Consider the following 9,713-nt stretch of genomic DNA (forward strand, 5'->3'; position numbering starts at 1 on the left):
TGGGCGGGATCCTGCTCAGCCACGATAGGCTCCTGGGTTGGCAAAGCTGGCCCTGGACTATGGCTGAAAGAGGACTGAGCTCCAAGGCTGTTTCAGGCTTTGCAGCCACAATTGAGGTCTGCAGCCTGGCTTCTAAGGCATGAATGAGCAGTTCCCTGGGCAGACTGGACTGTGTTCTGACCATGACTATTGAGGCTGGAGCTGAGAATATGACTGTTTCAGGATATCTGGAGGAGCAGAAATGTCTCCCCACTGGGTCCTATACTGGCAGGACTGCTTGTGGAGTGTGGCTGGGAGAACCGAGAGCCCAGTTACAGGGCCCTTTCAGAATCTACAGATGAAAGAGTTTGGGCTGAAATTAGCTGAATGGTTCAGGGGCCCCCCTCTGAGTACACAGCCAGGACTGAGGTCTGTATGGCTATTACCTAACACATGTGGGCATGACTCCTCCTACGTCTTTCCTTGTATGGTTGTTGGTGGCAGAACTAAGGCCAAATAGAGGGTAGCTGAGCCCTCTGGGCTACAGAGCCGTTTTCAGGTCTGTAGCTGGGACCACGGTTACCAAGTCAGTCACTTAGGAGCGGCCTTGTCTTCTTAGAAGGGCTCTCTTCAGTGTTGGACTGGATCAGGGTTTCACAATAAAATGAAGGGTACACAAGAACTGGCTCTACTGATTGATGCTGGAGGACAGGGGCTAGATGGTGGAAGAGTAGGGTCCTCAACTCATCTGGTCCCACAAACTTGCCTAGATAACTTTCAAAACATCCTGAACACCTATGAAGTCAACCCGAGATGTAAAGAGAGAAGATCTGGAATGCCACAGAGAGAAAGGTTGTCACTTCTAACAAGGTAGGAAGGTGAAAAAAATTAAAAAGAAATAAAGTGCAGGAGGGGAACCACAACTAGCAGGGGCTAAAGCAGAAGGGTGAGAGCCTCCAGGGCAAGAAGGCCCAGCCTGGAGAAGTGGGAACTGTAAAAATCCACAGGTGAGTTTTCCCTGATGGAAAAGTGCTTAGCAGGGAAATTGGACCGAATCTCAGGAGGGGCAGTGAAGCACCAAGATTCCTGGAGTCACTGTAAGAGGAGGGGCCAGGGGCAAGCTCACAGCAAACTGAGGTCTGATCTCAGGAAAGGGTTGGACACCGCAGCCTATGCTTTCTCTCGCTGCCGCTGTCCCCAGACTCCAGCCACCTCTTCTTGCTATGGATCCCAGCTGCTCCTGCGCTGCCAGTGGCTCCTGCACGTGCGCGGGCTCCTGCAAATGCAGAGTGCAGATGCACCTCCTGCAAGAAAAGCTGCTTTTCCTGCTGCCCCGTGGGCTGTGCCAAGTGTGCCCAGGGCTGCTCTGCAAGGGCGCATCGGACAAGTGCAGCTGCTGTGCCTGATGTAAGGGAAAGCCTGTTCCCCATGAAAATAGAGAGACGTGTACAAACCTACAGGTTGTTGTTGTTGTTTTTGTTTTGTTTTGTTTTGGTGCTTTTTGTTTTGGGTCCAACTCTGACCCGTTTGCTACTACATTCCTAGTTATTTTCCCTATAAAATAATACGTGAATTATAATAAAAGCTGTCGACTTTTTTAAAAATTGGGGAGAAGCCCCCCAGTTAGGAGGGCCGGCTCCAGAGCAGCTTTACCCTAGAGCCTGGCAACAGACAGAGGTGGCTGCTTCTGTTCCCTTCCGGAGAGGCGGGGCCCAGGAGTGCAGGTCCAGTGGCACAGGGCCCTGGATCCAAGGGCACCAAAGAAGACAAAGCCAGAGATCCTGCGTTCCCCCTGGGACAGAAAGCAAGAACTCTCCTGCCGCTGGGCGCACCCAAGCTGTGCAGATCAGTGCACCTAGCAGGCCCCCAGAAGCATCTAGACCAGTGCAGACTGGGAGACCGCAATAGTTACTAGCAGGGAGCTGTCGCCAGAGCTGGAAATCTGGCCATTGCCATTTTTTTTTCCTCCGTGTTTCACCATGCACCTGGGAGAGGCAGGGTCCCTAGGGAACAAAGACTTCAAGGATAAACAGCTCATACTGAGCCCAGCACCTGGCAAGGGACAAGGGACATCTCCACCCGGGCATAGACATCTGAGAATCAGTGGGGAACCCTCCCGCAGAAGAACTGCTGGAAGAACAAGGAAAAAGCAAGTTAACTGAACAAGCAGCTGGAAAGCTCCAGGACTAAAGGAAAATAGGATATAGAACTAGAGGATCCTTTTTTTTTTTTTTTTTAAATTACGACTCATTTTTATAGCTGGCTAACAATTTCCAATGTTTTTTTCTCTTGTCACACCTTAACGACGATATTTTGCCAAATCTTTGTTTTTAAGTTTTTTTCCTTTTTGACTTTCATATTTCTACAATCACATGTCTTATATATAGTTTTCACTTCGGGATTCCCTTCAATGTATTCAATTTAATTTTGGTAGGTATGTGAGATATGGGTATTTGTTTTTTGTTCTTTGTTTTTTCTGTCTCATTTTGTTTTACAATGGTGGAAATTAGTACCTTCTAACGCACAACCAAAATACACCCAGAACCAAGTGAAACACCATGTTGGTTCATTCTGTGAGATTATATTCTCTCTTCCTTCCCATTCTGACCCCCTTTTTTATCTTGTTTATGTTTTTGTGTTCAAGCTTGGGTCTTTATATAATAAGTATTGTTGATTTATATAAATTTGGAATTGAACATCTTCTAACATACAGAACAAAATACACTCAGAACTAAAAGGATCACCCTCTGGGACCCCTCGGGGAGATTACATTCTCTCTCTACTACCACCTCACCACCACCATCCCCCCCTTTTTTCCCTTTTCTTTTTTCCCCCCTTCTTTGTTTTTTTTTTTTTTTATTTTCACGAGTTTGTTTTAAAATTTTTCACTTTAGTGGCCCTTTTTTTGAATTTTGTTCTTTTCTTCTTTTTCTTTTATTTTCTGGTCTCTGACCTCTTTGGAATCATCTAGGGTGTATTTTACTTAGGTCGTGGTTGGTATTTTTGACTCAGCTCACCCATACCACCACTTTGCACTGGACAAAATGACAAGAAGGAAGAATTCACCACAAAAGAAATAACCGGAAGCAATACTCTCTGCCACAGAGTCACAGAATTTGGATTTAAATATGATGTCAGAAATTCAATTCAGAAGTTCAATCATAAAGTTATAATGGGAGAAGATATTTGCAAATGATGAATCAGATAAAGGGCTGGTATCCAAGATCTATAAAGAACTTATCAAACTCAACACCCAAGAAACAATCCAATCATGAAATGGGCAGAAGACATGAACAGAAATTTCACCAAAGAAGACATACACATGTCCAACAAGCACATGAGAAAATGCTTCACATCACTTGCCATCAGGGTAATACAAATCAAAACCACAATGAGATACCACCTCATACCGGTGAGAATGGCAAAAAATAACAAGACAGGAAACGAAAAATGTTAGAGAGGATGTGGAGAAAGGGGAACCCTCTTGCACTGTTGGTGGGAATGTGAACTGGTGCAGCCACTCAGGAAAACTGTGTGGAGGCTCCTCAAAGAGTTAAAAATAGACCTGCCCTATGACCCAGCGATTACACTGCTGCGGATTTACCCCAAAGATACAGATACAGTGAAAGACTGAGGCACCTGCACCCCAGTGTTTATAGCAGCAATGTCCATAATAGCTAAACTGTGGAAAGAGCCTCAGTGTCCATAGAAAGATGAATGGATAAAGAAGATGGCATATAGATACAATGGAATATTAGCCATCAGAAGAGATGAATACTCACCATTTGCTTTGACATGGATGGAACTGGAGGGTATTATGCTGAGTAAAATAAGTCAGGCAGAGAAGGACAATCATCATATGGTTTCACTCATATGTGGAATATAAGAAATACTGAAAGGGATTATAAGAGAAAGGAGGGGAACTAAGTGGGAAAAATTAGAGAGGGAGACAAACCATGAAAGACTCCTAACTCTGAGAAACAAACGAAGGTTTGCAAAAGGGGAGGTGGATGGGGATATCGGGTAACTGAGTGATGGGCACTGAGGAGAACACTTGATGGGATAAGCACTGGGTGTTATACTATATGCTGGCAAATTGAATTTAAATTTTAAAAAATGTAAAAATAAATAAAATATAAAAGTTAAAAGAAATCCCTATACTAGTTCTGCAATTTCTTGTGAGTCTAAAACTATTTCAAAATAAAATCTTTACTTAAAAATCAATGAAAGAATTATGTAAGAATTTACTGACTATTTGAAATTCAAAACAAAAATATTGTCTGTTATTTTTTGTAAATTGTGTGCTGTGCATTATTTGTATCAGTTAACTCTATGATCAACTTATATAAGTATATATACACATCAGGGCCTGGAGTAGGCACAAAACTTAAAGGAGGCTCTAATTCTCAGGGTTATGCAAGTGTCTCATGCTAGTCTCTGCACTGATATGCTTATGCTTATAGATCTCTCATTCTACCCTTACCCCTCCATTGGAGGACCACTTTTTAAATATTTATCAACCCATCACTACCTTCAAATAAATACTAGTTTCATTTGTTATGTGAACAGAGACTGTGTCATGAAAGTGTCCTTAAAAAGTTTCTTGGCTTGTAATTGTATCAGCTTGTCCCCCCACCTCTACTTTTTTTTATCCAGTTCTATTCTACAAGAATTTATAAGGACTAGAATATGGATGCTTGATCACTGTGACCTTGAAACTGGACATCTATCTAAATGGAAAGATGAAATATATCATTTCAAGTGGAGGAAAAAAAGCAACTTTAAAAGAAATGAGAGATGTCAGAAAGTCCAGCAGGTTCTGGAACAAATTCTCCAGAGAGAAGAATAATCAGAAACTGGAGAGATTGAATCAAGCCAAGCAACAGATATATAGTATATGATAGGAGGCTGAGGCAAGACTATGGAGTCAGCTCAAAAAGAAAAAAGGACTTCAGGGAGAAGTGGAAATGCAACCTTTTGTTTATTGGGAAAGAGAATCAAGGAATATTTCCTGAGTTCTACATAATTGAAAAGAAAAAAATAACCCTTTTCATTGGGAATAATGATCTTTCTCACTGAAGAAAGGTAAATTCAGCTCCCCATTCTTTACTTGTAACTAAGAAATTTGCCTAGTCTTTATTTTCCTACAATTATTATTTATGTTATGATTGATCACTGTTCTTAATGAAATCTTATGTCATCAAATTCCGTGTAAATAAAACTTACAAAAAATAAAAAAAGAAAACTTACATGTAGAATAGAATTCCATATAAATATTCACATGCAGTGTGCTTCTTTGCACGGTTCATCTCATGATAAGTCAGAAAATAGCTTTGGGTTTTAATAGTAATTGTGGATATAATCAAACTTATTTCTCACCTGCATTCATCCCCTCTTTTGCAATTAACATCTCCCAGCCTTGATTCTCCTCCATACACCATCCAAAAGAAAAACAACCCTGTGATTGAATGAACTTTCACAGGTGCTCTTTTGATCACAAAAATCCAAATTTAAAGGATAGGTAATTAATTAAAATTCTTTTGTTGTTGTTGTTAGAAGGTAATGACAAATGCATATTTATGAAAATCACGTTTGAAAAAATTCTGGGTATTTTTCTTTTCCTACATTATGCCAGGAGTAAAGATCAGTGCTTCAGGGACTGATATCAGTAGTGGTTTCTGACATTCCTCTGCTCTTTGCATTCTCAATTGAGACTGAGTGTCTAAAAGGTTTCTTTAAACAAATGAGGCGTTAGTTGTTTAGTTATGTTTCACTTTCCCTAGTGGCTACTGAGCATCTGGTGAGCCCTCCCAATGGTGTTGGCAAGGCTCTTCTTTTGATGAGTGACTGAAAATGTTCAACCTGTTACTCAGCAGCAGCATATAATGACTGCCAGCAAATAAAAAACTTCCTTTGTTTCCCATTCTGCTTCCATTGCCAAATGAATGTGTTGCGCTAATATCTAATAGCCTTTACCAGCTGTTGAGTTCTGTTCTTTCCAGTTATGATTACTTGGGCTTTCCAGTTTCCATATTGTCCTGCCATTTTCATAGTGGGGGTCTCAGAGACATTGCAAGAGACTCTTAAAACTCTGAAGCTTCATTAAACCAAAGTAGTCCTATCTTCCACAGTTCCCACACTGCAACATCTCCACAAACCAACCTCTCACCCAAAGTTATCTCTCACCTGGTAAATTTCAGAACACTTTCTAATGCCTTTCTTTTCTCTACTTGCCATTCGGTCTTTGGACAAAGGTACATTTAACTTACAGAAATGATTAGCTCCTTAATAGTGGTGTAGAAATCAATTTTTAAAATTAAAATATATGTTAAATCACCTAGGGACAATTATTGCATAAAAGAACTCCATCAGGATTATTTGATAAATCGACTCCTTTGTGTATCAAATGACCATCCCTAACTTATAAATGTGAAAAACAAATATTCATATGTTATCTCTCCTTGACTATTAAGTACTCCTGCAGGATATGTTCTCACTACAATCTCCCACGTCAGGGCATTGACTTGAAGGCTGACCAGAATCAGTATTGATTTCTGTTGTTTGGAAATTCTTTGGGTTTTTTTTTTTTTTTTCTTTTTCTTTGCTTTTGAAGTGAAAGTCCTGGGCTCTTTTTCCTGGAGACATCTAGCATAGGCAGCAGGGTTGATATGAGGGGAGCACACTAGAATACTACTGTCCATCCTGATTGTCCAGTACCTTGCTTAACTGGTCACTAAAGTTTTTGCTATCATCGCTTTTCACAACACAGTTTTTATTTCCTTTCAACAAAAAAAATATAAGGTATTAGTGTCTTGGATCAATCATCTAATAAATTGTTTCCCAAACTGTACAAGATATGCTAGTCACTTGAAATTTTCCTTCAATATGTATATGTTACTGACCAATAGCTTATCCATACTGGGCATACTATTTCTTCTTACTAACTACAAATGCATAGAAGTTATTATCTATATTAGTAGTGAGATTCGTTAAAATATTCTTTATGAAATATTAAAAATAGATGTAATATGAAATAAATATATGAATTCAAAACATCATAAATCATAAATTATTTGAGTTTTTCTTTGAAGTACATTTTTTTTCAGAGGAAGACAGCATTCACAGTAAAAACAAAATGTCTATTTTTAAAACTATTATTACATTACTAATTATTTTTTAAAGGATAGTTCTCTGGTCAAACAAGTGTTAAGAATTTTGCTATCTCTATTCTATCTTTTGAAGATTCCTGAAGAACATATGAAATTTTATAACAAATTAATGGATTTAAATCTAACTGAATAATTTCTAAATCTGTATCTTCATGGAATATTTTCTATGGGGTATGCCTAATAACAAAGCTTTGGGAAATGCAAAACAAATACTGTCTACCTTGATGTCATTTGTGAACTCAGAAGATGGGTTAACAGTTAAAATCTGGCACATAAGCCATCAAGCATTCTATATAGTGCCTCAACAATTGGAACATTATTAAATAAGAGAATTCCAACAAAGAGGGAGGCCTTTTATTTGTTAGATATTCTAAACCTACTATATGAGAGGGAAGGAATGAAGCCGGCATTTTAATAGCTATGATATGATTTTCATGACCTGAGGACTTAGGAACACACAAAGTCTGGTTTTTCCCATCTCCAAAAAATAGAATAAGTCACTACGGATTTTGACTCTCCTGATAGCACACCTATGTATAAGGGCTGCCCATACAGGATAGCAAAGATAAAAATGAGTGGAGACAAAGTGGTCTTTGCTTTGAGATTAAATTTACTTTGACATGCTAGATCTAGTGCCACTTCCATAAATTAGGATTTTCCTAATGAGACCTTCAACATGTTTGACTGACAAATTTCCCTGCCTTTCCAAACCCTTGCAATATAATTAAGGTACAGATTCCATAAATGGCAATAAAGGAAAGGATCCAACTAATACATGCAAGGTATCCCACCATATGTTCCTATTAACAGAGTCAAAGCTAAGGAAAGATTAATAAAAACAATTCTCTGTCACAATAAAAACATGGAATTTACTCCATAAAGTGACGGTGAGTAAAAACAATGGCAAATTGTAGAACAGATATATTTGCCTGCTTTGCTTGAAGGTGATTGTCCTCAACGGCCCATGTCTATGACACATCAAGAAGAACCTGGGATAAAGAGATCCTACATGCACACCATATCTGAAACTCTGAAATACCTGAAATATCTAGCAAAATCTTAAGTTTTCCCATGTGGAACACAAGTCTCTAACTTTGCTTAATTATCTTTTGCCTGCTATTACACTATCCTAGCATTATATTTATTACTTTTATTCTATACTTTGGAACACTGGTTAGATCTAACTTGATTCCTTTATGCAATTTAGCTACAATTTGTTTGTGCTATTCTCTAGACACTAATAGATTATATTCTGTATTTTTTTCTAAGATAATCCACCCAATTCATTTTTTCAACAAAAATTTGTTGTGCACTCCCTATGTGTCACACATGATTCTAGGAACTTTGGTTATATCTGTTAATAAGGCAAAGATCCCTGATCTGTGGTTCTTATACTCTAGTAGGGAAAGATAGACAATAAGCAATAAGTTGAAGGAAAGGCTAAGGGAAAAAGAGTAGAGTAGGGCAAGTAGGGTGGGGAGTGTGGGGTGACCCTTGAAACAGGTAAGAAAATTAGCCAAGCAGACATAGAGAAAGAAAGATTCTGGGTACAGGAAACAACTGTAACACAGCCTCTAGGGTAGGGCATGCCTGGTGTGCTGGAGGAAAACAGAGGCCAGTCTGGAGGACAGACTGAGGTACATCATAGGAAAGGAAGTCAGAAGGAGTGCTGGGAACAGGGAGACCTTGAAGGGCCTGTGGGCTGTGGAGGAACTTTGGCTCTGACTTTAGTGAGATGGGGAAACATTTGCAGGGTTTGAGCAGAAGGGTGCCCTGATATCATGCATATTTTATAAAGATCATACTGCCTGCAGTAAAGAGAGTAGACTCTGGGGGCTGGCTAGGAGAGAAAAACAGGAAACCCATTAAAAGGCAAGTGCCAGGGGCACCTTGGTGGCTCAGTCTGTGAAGCGACTGCCTTTGGCTCAGGTCCTGATCTCAAGGTCCTGGGATCGAGCCCCATGTCCAGTTCCCTACTCAGCGGGGAGTCTGCTTTAGCTCTACCCCTCCCCCTTCTCATGCCCTCTCTCCCTCTCTCTCAAATGAATAAATAAAATCTTTTAAAAAAAAGGCATGAGCCATAACCCAGGCAAGATATCATGATAGCTTGGATGTGGGTAGTAAGTAACATGAAGGGGGTGAGAACATGTGAGAGGAAGCCAAAAAGAGGACTCAGGGATGACTCCAAGTCTAGTCGCCTGAGAAATGGTCATCAGTTCAGATGGGAAAATCGTGAGTGGAATAGGTTTGAGGAGTAACGATTAGGAAGTCTGTTTTAAACACATCAAGTTTGAGATGTCTTTTAGATATCTAAGTGGATATGTAAGTAAGAAGCTGGATACATGTGTCTAGAGTTGGGGAGAGTTTTATCTCTGACCTAATGCTCTACTCAAAACCAATAATTCATTCATCCAGGAAATTAGTACATTTCCAATGTGGACACCTTAAAGGGTGAATTTTGATGGAAGCTTTGAAAACAAATTCTCTTGTTCTGGATCTTAACTAAAACATAATTGACCTGATTTTGATTTTTGATTCTCTCACCTTAACATTCCAGGCAATGAA

General features: G+C 39.7%; 1 pseudogene; it reads left to right on the forward strand.

The window, feature by feature from the left end:
* The first annotated feature begins 1,202 nt into the window (after positions 1–1,202).
* LOC112658640 (metallothionein-2-like) lies at positions 1,203–1,388 on the forward strand (annotated as a pseudogene).
* The last annotated feature ends 8,325 nt before the right edge of the window (positions 1,389–9,713 follow it).

This window comes from Canis lupus, chromosome 12, assembly GCF_003254725.2.
Source record: "Canis lupus dingo isolate Sandy chromosome 12, ASM325472v2, whole genome shotgun sequence".
NCBI lineage: Eukaryota > Metazoa > Chordata > Mammalia > Carnivora > Canidae > Canis > Canis lupus.